We start from the raw sequence: 13813 nt of genomic DNA, 5'->3' as shown, positions 1-13813 counted from the left end.
AGGGAATCATGTGAAAAGAATGGTATGTCTGGAGGCACCTGGGTGGCTCAGTCGGTTAAGCATCTGCCTTCAACTCAGGTCATGATCCTAGAATCCTGGGATCAAACCCCACATCTGGCGCCCTGCTCAGCAGGGAGTCTACTTCTCCCCCTACTCCTCCCCTGTTCATGCTCTCTCTCTCTCTCAAATAAATAAAAATCTTTAAAAAATAAAAAAAGAAAGAACTACACCTCTGGAATATGAAACTATGGGTAGCTTGGTTTGGAAGGCAGAGGTGCTAAAGGCTGGGCGAGCTGCTGGTTAGCATGCCACAGTGGGTATTCAGGGGACAGGTGGCGGGTGCCTGTCCAGGGGGTGATGGAAGCAGGAAAGTGGATGACATAGACACAGACTGAATTCTCTTTTAACTTCTCCTCAAATATGGAGAAGTGCAGTCCTTAAAGCAGAACTTGAAAGGACCGTTTTTATGGACTACCTACCTGTATTTCACACCAAAAAGTACTCTTACGAATCCCTATCTCTCCTAATCTATAAAAACGCTTTGGTTAGGGCTAGCGAGTGCGTGCGAGAGCATTCAGAGAGACCTGAGAGAGCCAGCACCTCATGATGCCTTCATCTGCCCCATGAGAAGGATCCATGTTTCAAATGAATTTCCTGGGGGAAAGAAAACATAGAAAGCCCTAGAGGTGTGAGGGAACAAAAACACAAGTTATTTATTTGTGCCTGCTTTGTGCCAGAAACAGTTCTAGAAACACATGCACACTATCCCTCATGTTTACCAATTTTTAGAACTGGTATAATTGTCTTCCTTTTCCAGCTAAGAAACCATGGGTTAGAAAGTTTGCCCCTAACCCACATTATGCACCTGTTACCTGGCAGGGCTGGAACCAGGCATTAACTCAAAATCCTGTGACACACCTCACGAAAGCGGTTATGAGCTGAATTGTGTCTCCTCGAAATTCCTCTGTTGAACTCTGGATCCCCAGAACCTCAGAGTGTGACTATTTGGAAGTAGAGCGCCATTAGAGAGAGAATAGAGGCAAAGTAAGGCCGTATGGCCAGGGGCTGGTCCCATCTGACTGGTGCCCAATGAGGGGAGGAGACCAGGACACAGCCAAGCATGGAGTAAAGACACGGGAGACTCAGGGAGAAGACGGCCATCTGCAGATTAAGGAGAGAGGCCTCGGAAGAAGACAACCCTCCTGACACCTTGACTTCTAGCCCTCAGAACTGTGAGAAAATACATTTCTGTCGTGTCTGTTCCCCAGTCTGTGGAACTCTGCTCTGCAGCCAGCAAATTCACAGAGCTTTCTTCCCCCAACCTGGTCACTTTTCCTGCCACCCCTGAAGACAGGGATGCCAGAGGACTGGCTCTGGATGAGAAAGAGGGAGGCTCCTTTCTGTACCACCAGCATGCTCCAGTCTCAGAATAAAGAGAGATTTACTCCACTTAAAAGCACTGGAAGGTACCTCAGAGAGTTAAACGTATAATCACCGTCTGACCCAGCTATTCTGTGTATGTATCCCAAAGAACCGCCAATGGGCCTCCACAAAAACACTTGTACACAAATGTTCACAGCAGCATTATTCATAATGGCCAAAAAGGTGGAAAACATCCCAAGGGCAGCCAACAGACGAACAGACAGACAAAATGTGGTCTATCCACACGATGGAATAATATTCAGCCATCAAAAGGAATGACCTGGTGATTCACACTACGACAGCTATGAACCTCAAAAATGCGCTCAGTGACAGAAGCCAGACACAAAAGGCCACATACTGCATGATTCTACTTACGGGAGACGTCCAGAATACAAATCCATAGAGACAGAAAACAGATTAGTGGTTGCCAGGGACTGGGAAGTGAAGGGAATGCCAAGTGATTGCTTAATGGGCTCAGCGGTTCCTTTAGGGGAAATAAAAATGTTCTGGAATGAGAAAGAGGTCACAGCATTGTGACAGTACCAAATGTCCCTGAGCTGTGTGCTTTCAAATGGTTAATTCTGTATTACATGAATTTTGCCTCCATTTTTTTTAAGGGCCAGGAGCATAGAGAATGGAGGAGGAAGGGGATCTGCAGAGACATTGGGCAAAGCAGGGTGGTGGAGAAAGGACCAAAGTGACAAAGACACCACCTCTGCCGAATCCAGCTGTGTGACTGTGGGTGACTCACCCTCGTTCTCTCCTCTGTTACAACAGCCAGCTCCCAGCAAACACTCTACAGATGTTAGTTCCTGTGCGGAATTTACTATGATCAATGCTATGGATCTATATGACCTTCTCTAATGACCTCCTAGATGCACCCCGGTTCGTAAATGTTTGCTTGTTCAATCACAGCCAACTTCTAAGACAAAACAGCGCCAAGAGGCCAGAAGAAGAGCCTACTGTTCTAAGAAACATTCTGTGTTGCATGAGGGGAGGAGAAAGGCAAAGCAGAGCCAGCAATTCGGGAGTTAGAGGAGCAAAAGCAGGCTTCTGGCCAATGTTGTTAAAGAAAATACGTTTTTCTTCACCATCTTGCCAAGTCCATAAATAGCCCACAGTATAGGATGAAATATGACATTGTATGTAAATGTGATTCGTAAATTCTAAGGCTTGTCTGCTCCGGGGAAGAGCTGATTTGTAACCATGGGAACATCTAAGAGGCAAGAATTGGCTGAGCACATTGGCTGTAATCAAGTCAAGACCCCGCCCCTGCCAGGGAGCACCCGAAGTCAGGACCATGATGGGGAGGGGGCCTCATGACTGCTTTCTCTTGACCAGAAGGACACAGCCACAGACACATCCTGAATGCTGTGGTCTCCAGGGCATGTGGGGCGTGGTTTTCCATCCTGCTCCACCTTCCAGAGGACAAAGCCCACATTTTCCCTCCTGGCCCTCCAGGCCATGCTGCAGGGAAGGACTCCAGGTCCCCCGAGGCAGTGCCAAGCAACGCTGGCACAAGCAAGCCTGCAGGGCGAGTCAGGCCATGGCTGGATGGGAGGCTCCCCCAGGATGATGGATCCTGCGCCAGGGTGCCACCCTGTCTTGCCTGCCAACAACCACCTAACCCTGGGAGCCCCTGCGCACAAGGAAGAGAAGCATACGGATTCATCTAAATGCATTCCCCCAGGCCTTGTGCATCCTGATGCTGTCTACGTGGGCTTTGCCTTGACCAAAAAAACACTCACACAAGGAAAGACCCAAAACATGGTCACCTGGGGTCTTCCTGCCTGCTCAACAATGTGCCAACTTCTATTCTAGCAAAACTGATATGTGTATGTCTATTGTACACCCAACATTTGTTAGGGTCAACTATGTTCCCAACATTTCCATTTGGCAAAGCGAGAGGGTCATAATAAACAGAAGGCAAGTTCTCTGACCTAAGGACTTAATTTGTTTATTCATGGATTCATTCAGTGTTTTGGTTGTTTTCTTTTTTAAGATTTCATTTATTTATTCATGAGAGATGCCGAGAGGGAGGCAGAGACATAGGCAGAGGGAAAAGCAGGCTCCCTGCAGGGAACCAGATACAGGACTTGATCCCAGGTCCCTGGGATCACCACCTGAGGCAAAGGAAGATGCTCAAACACTGAGTCACCCAGGTGCCCCTGATTCTTTTTTTGAGCCACCTATTATGTGCCAGGCTCTGATGCTAGAAGTTTGAAGTCAACATAGGGAGGAAAAGTATCCTATCCAAATCAGCTATAGAGAAGAATCTCAAACAGACATAGCATGTAGGCAAATCGTACCAACTGGTGACACAAGATAGAAGTTTAGCCATTTGTGTTCATCATCATGTAAATTCAGGCACTTTGGAGCTAGAAGGGACCCAAGTGACCACTGAGTCCAATGCTCCCTACCCAGTGACTAGCTCATCAGAATCTCCTGGAGAGCTTCTTAAACACGCAAATTCCTCACATACCCACCAGGATGGGAGAGGAGGTAGAGAAATTGGAACCCTTGTGCATTATTGGTGGGAATGTAAAATGGCTATAGGACGCAGTATGGCAGCTCCTCAAAAATTTAAAAATAAAAGTACAATAAGACCCAGCAATTCCACTTCGGGGTGTCCACCTAAAAGAATTGAAAGGGGGACCCCCAAGAGATACTTATATACCTCATATAGCAGCATTAATAAATTGTGAAAGCAACCCAAGTGACTGTGGTCAGATTAACAGGCAAGTAAAATATGCCAAAAAAAAAAAATTAATTCAACCTTAAAAAGGAAGAAAATGCTGTAGTATAGTATAACATGGATGAACCTTGAGGACATTATGTTAAGTGAAACAAGCTGGTGGTAAAAAAGACAAATACTTTATGATTCCAGTTATTATGAAGTACATAGAGTAGTCAAATTCATAGAGACGGAAAGTAAAATGGTAGTTGCTCTGGATGGGGGGCAGGGAGAGAAGGGGGAGTTGTTTAATGGGTACAGAGTTTCAGTTTAGCAAGATGAAAAAGTTTTGGAGATTGGCTGCTCAACAGTTGGAATATACATAACACTGCTGAAATGTACTGCTAAAAATAGTCAAGTTTGTCAAATTTACATCATAGGTATTTTACCACAATTTTTAAAATACAGGTTCCTGGGCTCTGGTCCCAAAGATTCAGATTCATTAAGTCTGGAATGGGATTCAAGAATCCCAAAGCTCCCCGGGGATTGCTGATTTGAACCAGTTTGGATATCTCCAAACCAACCAAGTTCTTATTCCAGAGATGAGAAACTGCAATTCAAGGAGGTAAAGTGATTTGCCAAAGGTCACTCAGCTCCCTAGTGACTGTGCTTGGACAGGCCTAGGTGGGTGGTTTCTAACCCTGGCTGGACATCTGAGTCACTCACTGGGCCCCAACCCAGACCCACTGAATCAGGATTTCTAGGGGGAGAGACCTGAGCAATTGAGTTTTGTAAATGCTCCACGAGCTCTCAAAATCTTGACCTCTGGCCAGAGTCGAAGCTCCTGACAAAGTCTTTTGGTTCTTTTCACACTCACGCATTGGACACCAGATTGTAATTAAGAACTGGGGACCGTGTGTCTGCTGTTTGAGAGGGCTGCTACCAGCAGAGCTTCCAGCCAATTTTGTTGGTTTAGCAACCATGGATTAGCACCCTCTTGAGACATAAAGTTTTGAAAAAAATCAGAAGACCTCACTACTGCATATTTAGGGGTCTACAACATGCCTCTGAATCATTCATACAACTGAGAACACAACCAGAGACACATGTGGAAGAAGGAGCAGGATACAACTGCTCTGTTCCTCTTCACTAGCCTGGAAGGCAAAAGAAAGCCATGGTTCTAACACAGTCTCCAAGCCCTCAGCTGCCTAAGACAGTAAGAAGCCAAGACATATTTCTAGAACTTTCTTTCAAAAAATATCCAACAAAACCCCAAGCCTGCTTATGCAGACCAAAGGGCACTCCACCTTAGCCTCACCACACATAAGCTTTCCTGCTTAAAGCAGATCAGATTCCAAGGAGCCATTGGGCTAAAGTTAACAAACCATTTCTAGGTTTACCAACAGGATTGCCATTCAACCATGCGAAGCTTTCACACTACTTGGGAATGGCATGTGTGTTTGGGGACGGTCTCCTCTAGAATAGGCCAATGTGGCTGTCATCAAAAAGACAAGAGACAACAAGTGTTGGCAAAGGTGTAGAGAAAAGGCAGCCCTTGTGTACTGTTGGTGGGAATGTAAATTGGTGCAGCCACTAAGAAAAACAGTGTAGAGGTTCCTCAAAAATTAAAAATAGAACAACCATGTGATCCATCTATCCCACTTCTGGGTATACATCCAAAGGAAATGAAAACAAGATCTTAAAGAGATCTTCACCCATGTGGGTGAAGATTGCAGCATTACTCACAACAGCCAAGATATGAAAACAACCTAACTGTCCATCAATGGAAAAATGATGGATAAAGATGTGGTATATACATAAATACAGGGAAATCCTGCCATTTGCTACAACTTGAATGAATCTTGAGGGCATTATGCTAAGTGAAATAAATTGGATAGAGAAAGACAAATAGTATATCACTGATATGTGGACTCTACAGAGCCAAACTCGGAGAACCAGAGAGTAGAGTGACAGTTACTAAGGGCCGGGGATGGGAAGCAATTGGCCAAAGGATTCAAACATTCAGATATAAGATTAACAAGTTTAGGGATCTAACAGCATGGTGATTATAGCTAATAGTCCCACGTTAGATATTTGAAAGTTACTAGGGGAGTAAATCCTAAGTGAAAATCTTAAAATTACATGTTGCTTATATCTCAATAAACATGGGAAAATAATTAATTCTTGATAATGGGATAGGTCAATATCACCTATGCTGAACACCTGTTGAGGCAGGGAACCCCCTTCCTGGATGATCTCTGCAAGTGTCTCAAGGAATTCTTTAGCAGCTGATCTCCAGGCCACTGTATCTGCAGTCACCCCCTCAAATACACTCTTTGATGCCAAGCAGCAGATCATAGATGGAACAGAGCAGTTATATCCTGCCCTCTCTTCCACGTGTATTTCTGGTTGTATGCTCAGTTGCAAAAAGGAAGCAGAGGCAATGCAATAGACCCCAAAATGTGTAGTAGGAAGGTCTTCTGCTTTAACAAAGCCTTTATTTCTCAAGAATAGGTTTTGAACTTCTGGGCCACATTCAGCTTGTGATGGTTTGGCAGCAACATTTTTGCCATTTACAGGCTTTTAATGTCCTAAGCAAACTGTGTCACCTGAACCAACAACAGTAAGCCAAGACTTCCAGCAATGGTGCTCAACGTCTCATCATAGCAGCAAATTTTGATTTCATCAGCCACTTTTCCTTGTCTTCTTGTGACTTGACAAACATCTCCCGTGTTGCTTGATCTACTCTTTGTCCTTCTAACCATCCTTACTGCCTAATAATAATTCTCCCTGCATATGCAAGTGCAGAGTAAGCCAATAAATAGTATGGCTGCCAGAAAAGGGTCCCCTGGCAGGAGCTTTCCTGCAGCCACCTGCTGGGGGTGGGCAAGTTGGTGCCCTCTGGCTCTGGAGCAGGGCTCTGTGGTCGGAGGTTTGGAGATGGAGAGGCCTTCTGTGCTCTGTTCAGTTGCCCGACAGCCCTGTTTTCTCCATCCTGATTCCCTTGATCCTAAAACACGTTGTCACTTCCATTCACGGGAGCCCAGCAGCCCAGGACATGCCCATTTACCCCAGGAGTGACTAGGGCAACATAATGGAGACTCTGATCCACAGAAATAAAGGCAACAAAAGGCTTAATGCTCACTGCAACTGCAGACCACGCAGAGCTCCTCATCCCTCAGCACGGTGTCCAGCCACATGCATCCCACGAAAGAGAGCAGGAACTTGAAATTCAAAAGTTACGTCCAATAACCTACCCTCCCCATTCGTGGGGAGATGCAATGACTCCTCCCAAAGAGACGTCTGCACCCCCATTGCAATATTTTTCCTTACAGCATTATTCACAATAGCCACAATACAGAAACAACCTAAAAAAACATGCGGGAAGATACACACGCAAACACACACACACACAGCCATTCCCTGTCCCAAAGCTACATTCATGGCTCCAAGATGATTGATCTAGAGTAGGTCCTGAATCTGCCAAACACCACAGCCGAAATTAGCCCTCTCAGTTCTGGACCAGACTCTCCTACCCTATGGCGAGCTTACCCCCGAGAAGCTCCTCTTATCCTTTCCTGCCATCTGACCTCTGTTGGGCAACTCAGGATACAACGTTTGTGGAAAAAACATTGAATATTCTTTTTTCCCATTGTTATTGAGATAAAATTGACATATAACATTGTAAAAGCTTAAGGTGTACACCATAATGATTTGATATATGTACATATTGCAAAATGATCACCATGATAAGTTTAGTTAACATCCATCACTTCGCAAAGTTCCTATTTTTTTTTTCCTTACTACTACTTTTTCCTTTATCCTGGTGCAAAACTCTTAAGATCTCCTATCTTAACAACCTCCAAACATACAATGCAATATTGTTAACCATAGTCACGATGTTGTGCATTATAGCCCCAAGACTTATTTATCTTATAAATAGAAATTTATACATTTTGACCGCCTTCACCCATTTCCTCATCCTGCACTCTCTGCCTCCAGCAACCACAAATCTTCTGCTTCTATGAATTTGTTTTCTTAGATTCCACATGTAAGTGAGATCATATAGTATTTGTCGTTTTCTGTATGAATTCCATCCATGTTGTTCCAAATGGCAGGGTTTCCTTCATTTTTACAGCTGAATAACATTCGTGTGTGTGTGTGTGTGTGTATCACGTTTTCTTTATCCATTCATCCATCAATGGACTATAAGGTTATTTCTATATTGTGGCTATTGTGAATAATGCTGTAAAGAAAAATAGTGCAGTGGAGGTAACAGACGTCTCTTTGGGAGGAGTCATTGCATCTCCTTAGGATAAAGACCCAGAGGTGGATTTACTGGGTCACGTGGGAGTTCTATTTTTAACTTTTTTACAGAACCGCCATACTGTTTTCCACCATGGCTGCACCAATTTACATTCTTACCTGAGTTTTCTGAAGAGAGGATTAAAATCTGAATCTGTTCCCTCTCTAGAGATTCCTGTGCTCCATATGCAAAGGTATAGCCACTCTCTCTATTACAGTGAACTTGCTTTGCATGTCTATCCCTAAAAAGCCATTTTATCAATAATTTTCCTAGAATGAAACAAGTGAAAGCAGGTAGAGACACAAAACTTGGAACAGCAGAAGTAAAGCGTTGTTATTGAAGGATTCTGTGATGATACACCAGGCAACCGAAGGAAACTGACAGAAAAACTACCTCAAAAAATAAGAACATTTAGTAAGGTAGCAGGCTATCGAATTCATAAGGAAACACTAACCGGTCAGACAACATAATGTGGGGGGGAAGCCCCATTTACAATAGGAACCAGAGAGGAAAAACATAAAATAAACTTAACCAAATAGCTTAAGGCCTACAGGAAGAAAATAGTTCTGAAAGAAACAAAATAAGATTTGGACAAATCACGTTGTGATGTCAACATTCCTCTAAATGAATTCACAAATTTAACACTACATCAATAGTAAGTGCCAGCAGAATATTTTCTGGAGCTGGACAAGAGGATTCTAAAATTCTTCAAGAAAAATAGGGGTGCCTGGGTAGCTCAGTTGGTTAAGCGTCCGGCTCTTGATTTGGGCTCAGGTCACCATCTCAGGGTCATGAGATCAAGTCCCATGTCGAGCTCTGTGCTAGACATGGAGCCTGCTTAAGATTCTCTCTCTCAAAAAAAAAAAATTAAACTTCTGCATGAAGAAAAACAGCCAAATGAATTATTATAAACAAAGAAAATAGAAAGATACAACTCACACCCATATATACAAAAAGTTCTTACACATCGACAAGTAAAAAGATCAATGACCCAAAGAAAAATGGGTAAAGGGTAGCCCACCAAAAAGGAAATATAAATGCTCTCCCTCATTCACAATAAAAGATGCAAATTAAAGCCATCAAGATTTCATTTTTCTACTTAACAAATTGGCAAAAATCCCAATGTTTAATAAGGCGGAAGTCAGAAGAGGAAACAGGTCCTCTCCCTTATGGCTAGTGGGAGTGCGAAGTGATACAATCTGTTTGGAAGCAATTCAGCAATGTCTGTACAATCACAAAGGCATGTTCCTTTTGGCCAGACAATTCCACTTCCAGGGATTTAATTAAACAGTCACTTTTTCATGCGTGCGAAATGACCATCATATAGAATTACTAGTTGAGGTGTTGTATATGGTAGCAAAAGATTGGCATCAAATTAGATGTACACCGATGGGAAGTCATGGTCCAGCCAGACAGTGGAATACCACACAGCTCTAAAAAGAGACGAGAATGCTCGTAAAGAACGGAGACAGAAAGGTCTCCAAGATCAGAGGTCACAAGGGAAAAATAAGCACAGAATATAAAGAACACTGTTAGTTGTTTTTCACATTCACATTTGTTCATACCTTTCATGATGCCTCTTAAAGGACACCCGAAGGAACTAAATCATACTGGACACCTGCTGGAGGAACAGAAACTGGGAGGACTAGAGACAGATTGGGGCAACAGCCAATGGACCTATTTATAGTTTTCATCTTAAAACTATGGAAATGTATTTTTTAAAAATAGCCTATGGGCGTGTATTACTTATTTTTAAAAGAAAATGCTAATTTCTTAAAGAATGCGCCTAACAAGGGGGTTCAATGATACTTCCCTTGCTTAACTCGTGCAAAACACCGTGTCACAAACAGAAGTGGGGCTGCTGTCTGCTTATCGCAGAGGGGCCACGGTGCTGAGATTCCAGGCCTCACCCCATGAGTCTCAGTCCTCAGGACAAGGCCAGTCAACTGTCAGCCCGAAGTCCCTGCTCTGCAACCCCACCCCCAAGCATTCCTGGGTCGGTAAAAAGATCTAAAACAGCCAACCTGGCCCAAGACAGTCTTTCTTTGGGAAGCTAAAGCTTATTTCCCACACCACATTGTAAAATTTTAATGAGTTGATGCCTTCTCAATACTCATTATGGAAAAACGACTGAATAATCTGCAATGACATTATAAGATAAACGTTCCTTTTGGAGCAAGACTACCAAAGAACATAAAGCCGAGATGTGCTGGATGTCTCCCACTGGCTCTCCATATTGTGTGCTTTTCAACATGGTGGTGGTTCACCGATCTCTCAGAAGCAACCCTTTATCCTGACGAGAGCTTATGTTAGCTCTTATGTCTTAGATAACACAGCCGTAGGCAAAGCTATGAATTCTTTCTTTCCATGAGAACCGTGGCTGTTGAAGGCAGTGGAGCGTCTTGATGTGAGCTGTCACTCTCTGCGTTGAGTTGGGCAAGTGGAGACCCTGCATGGTTGCCCACCGTTGAACCCATCTCCTTCCTAGACTTGGGTGCGAAGCAAGAGTATGTTCGGAAAGCAGAGTTTTGCTCTTCTTCTGAGTGGCTAGACTCCTACTGTAATATTTGCTGTATTCTCAACCAGATGTCCCAAGGGAGCAGGGACAGAGGAGAGGAGGGCAGGGGCATGAGGAAAGCAGTGTTTCTGTGTGCCTGGAGACACTGTCCACCGCGCTCCAGCCAGCGCATTCTTGCCTTCTTGGCCTGCTTGAGCCCTATTTGTTCGTCGAGACAGAAGATATTGCCTCCTCCAAGAAGCCTTCTCTGACTCTCCTGCTGCACAGAATGCCCATCATTATTTCTTCCTCAGTGTCCTGTGCCCATCTTTTATCAAAGCATAATCCTATCACACTCCAACAGTCTCTCCATATGTCTTCTTTCGTCTAGACTGTGAACTCTCTAAAGCCAAGAGGTGTACCTTATTCATCTGAACCGTCAGACTAAAGAGCATCAGCGGGTACGCTGTAAGTGCTCAGCAAAGACTGGATAAATGAATAATGGTTCGGAGAGAGGAAATTTCACCTACCAAGGGTTAGGAGACAGCAGAGGTCAAGTCTTTCCTTCTATCACCAGTTAACAAACACAAGAGGATTATTTGGGAACCCTGGGGAAGGCCCAGAGACCTAAGCTGTCCACGAAATTTCATCTCCGGTTGCAGATCTTTAAGTGGGTCATTCTGCCTTCCATGGACAGCTGGGCATGACCAGCGGGACAACAGCTGCACCAGCAGGCGTCCCCATAAAGTAGCTAAGTCCAAGAAACTGAGCCCATAGGGGCTCTAGGAGCTCAGAGGGGAGAGAGTAAGGGATTCCTGATGGGAAGACCCCAGTGGGGAGCAGAGTCTCAAAGAAAGGAAGTTCAAGACCCGGATTGCTGAAGCAGACAGTGGCAAATGGCAGGGGGGCTAGGACAAGCCAACCACACAAGTGAGGATGAGCTCCTCACCTCCTCTACCACCTACCTTCCACCCTCCCCGCCTCCTCCCCTGAGAATGCCGGGCTCTGAGCTAGTGGGGGAACATACAGCCCAAAGTAGGAAAGTGGCAGTCAGGATACAGGGAGGGAGAAAGAGGAAGAGCGATGAGACCCCAAGTCTAGAGAGAGAAATAGTGTGAGCAAAGGTGGAGAGGACAGAGAACACACAATGAGTAACTGCACAAAAAAAAAAAAAAAAAAAGGCTGAACAGGTAAAGCAGAGCCGTCCAATAAAAACAAAAAACAAAAACCCCACCCAACAGGTGGAGGTGGCAATAGGGAGCCATCGTGAGCTCTTGAGTAAGGATATGACAAAGGCAATGTTTTGAGAACATCAATTTGACAAACATTCAGGGTGGTTAGAGCCGGACCATTGGGGGGTGGGGGTCTGCCCGGCCAATCAAGGGGTCGCCCCGATGTGCTGTTATGATGACAATGAGAGCTACATGGAGAGAAAAATCAAGCAGTCCATTTCTAAGGAAGGAAAAAAAAATTGCTGCCTTGAGGACAGTTTGAATATCAGGTGCGAAGCGCAGGGATGGGTCTTCAAGAAGAATCTAAGGCTTCTACAGCCTTTGTGGAAAGATGGGCAGCTCACCTAGTGGGGAAGGATCTGGGACTCAGGTAGGAAGATGACTAAGGAGGTGGACTCCGAGCCTGGTGAGGTGCTGGGAGCAGTGTGTTGAGCTGATGGGCCAAGCCTGGACCTGGACCAGGCCACCCACATGGCTCTGCACGTGGACGCAAGGGCAACTTTTATACTGTATGCTATGCAAGTCCCCTGCCCAAAGAGATTTAAGGAGGGGCCCATCTCTGGGGCTCCCTCTTTCTGAAGTCAGAGCACCCCTGGGTCCAACGGCTCTGGATGGACCCAGGCAGCTGTGCTCGTGCCCCACAGGCCCGATTTTACCTCTTGGCTCTCACCTCACCCTGTGGGGTCGGTCTCCCTTCACTCCACGGATAGGAACTTGGCCTCGGGCTGAGGTTGGCTTTGAATCCAGCGTTCAAACTTCATAAAAATCACCTCTTTTCTCACTGAACGTCTTGTTGGAGGTAAGTGCTGTCCTTGAAAGGTTTGAAAAAGCAGCTTAGGACAGAAATGTTATTCTTCCAGAAACACCCTCCCCAGGTCCCAAACCTTGTCAACAGGGGGGAGGGAGTCCCTGAAAAGCACAGGGTCTGGGAGGAGGGGTGGGGGAGCTATTTTTAGGCCATGATGTCACCTCCCAAGGGCCATGAGTGTCAGTGGGCGAAGGAGGGAAGGAGGGCTGGCCCCAGGACTGTGTTTCTCAGCCCACATTCCAGGAGCTGCTGGCTGATGAATGGTTATTTTCTGCAAAGAAAAATGTGCTGTCCAGATGAATGGGGGTCTGTCTGGGGCCTCGCTGGAAAACCTATTGGTGGATTTCAAAAGGAATCCTGGCTGAGCAACCGACCGCAGAGCTCCATTTCCAGGCCTGCTCCCGTCGCCTCCCATCTTCTCCCTCCCTTCCTCCCTCCCTGTCCTCCTGGGCCTTCCCTTGTCACCTGCCCTCCTCCCCTTTAATATTCCAGCAGGCAGCTGCTTGGCAAGGAGCGAAGAAGGGGTGCGTGGGCCCCACAACAGGAGGTAGGGGCAGCCGCAGCCCACAGGCCCCAGGATCCCTGCCCAGATGAATACAATCTTTTTTTTTTATTTTTTATTAATTTTTTTATTTTTTTATTGGAGTTCGATTTGCCAACATATAGCATAACATCCAATGCTCATCCTGCCAAGTGCCCCCCCATTGCCCATCATCCAGTCACTCCCACCCCCCGCCCACTTCCCCTTCCTCTACCCCTTGTTTGTTTCCCAGAGTTAGGTGTCTCTCATGTTTTGTCACCTGCACTGATATTTTCACTCATTTTCTCTCCTTTCCCTTTATTCCCTTTCAATAATTTTTATATTCCTCAAATG

General features: G+C 45.3%; 1 long non-coding RNA gene across 1 annotated transcript in view; it reads right to left on the bottom strand.

The window, feature by feature from the left end:
* The window catches only part of LOC144284894 (uncharacterized), a 65409-nt gene extending 52256 nt beyond the window's left edge, over positions 1 to 13153 (bottom strand). The window contains exon 1 of the long non-coding RNA XR_013353304.1: positions 12802 to 13153. This is a non-coding gene — a long non-coding RNA (uncharacterized LOC144284894). The remainder of the gene's footprint in view (positions 1 to 12801) is intronic.
* Between the last annotated feature and the right edge of the window lie 660 nt (positions 13154 to 13813).

This window comes from Canis aureus, chromosome 15, assembly GCF_053574225.1.
Source record: "Canis aureus isolate CA01 chromosome 15, VMU_Caureus_v.1.0, whole genome shotgun sequence".
Taxonomy (NCBI): domain Eukaryota; kingdom Metazoa; phylum Chordata; class Mammalia; order Carnivora; family Canidae; genus Canis; species Canis aureus.
This window is presented reverse-complemented; position numbering and strand designations above follow the sequence as displayed.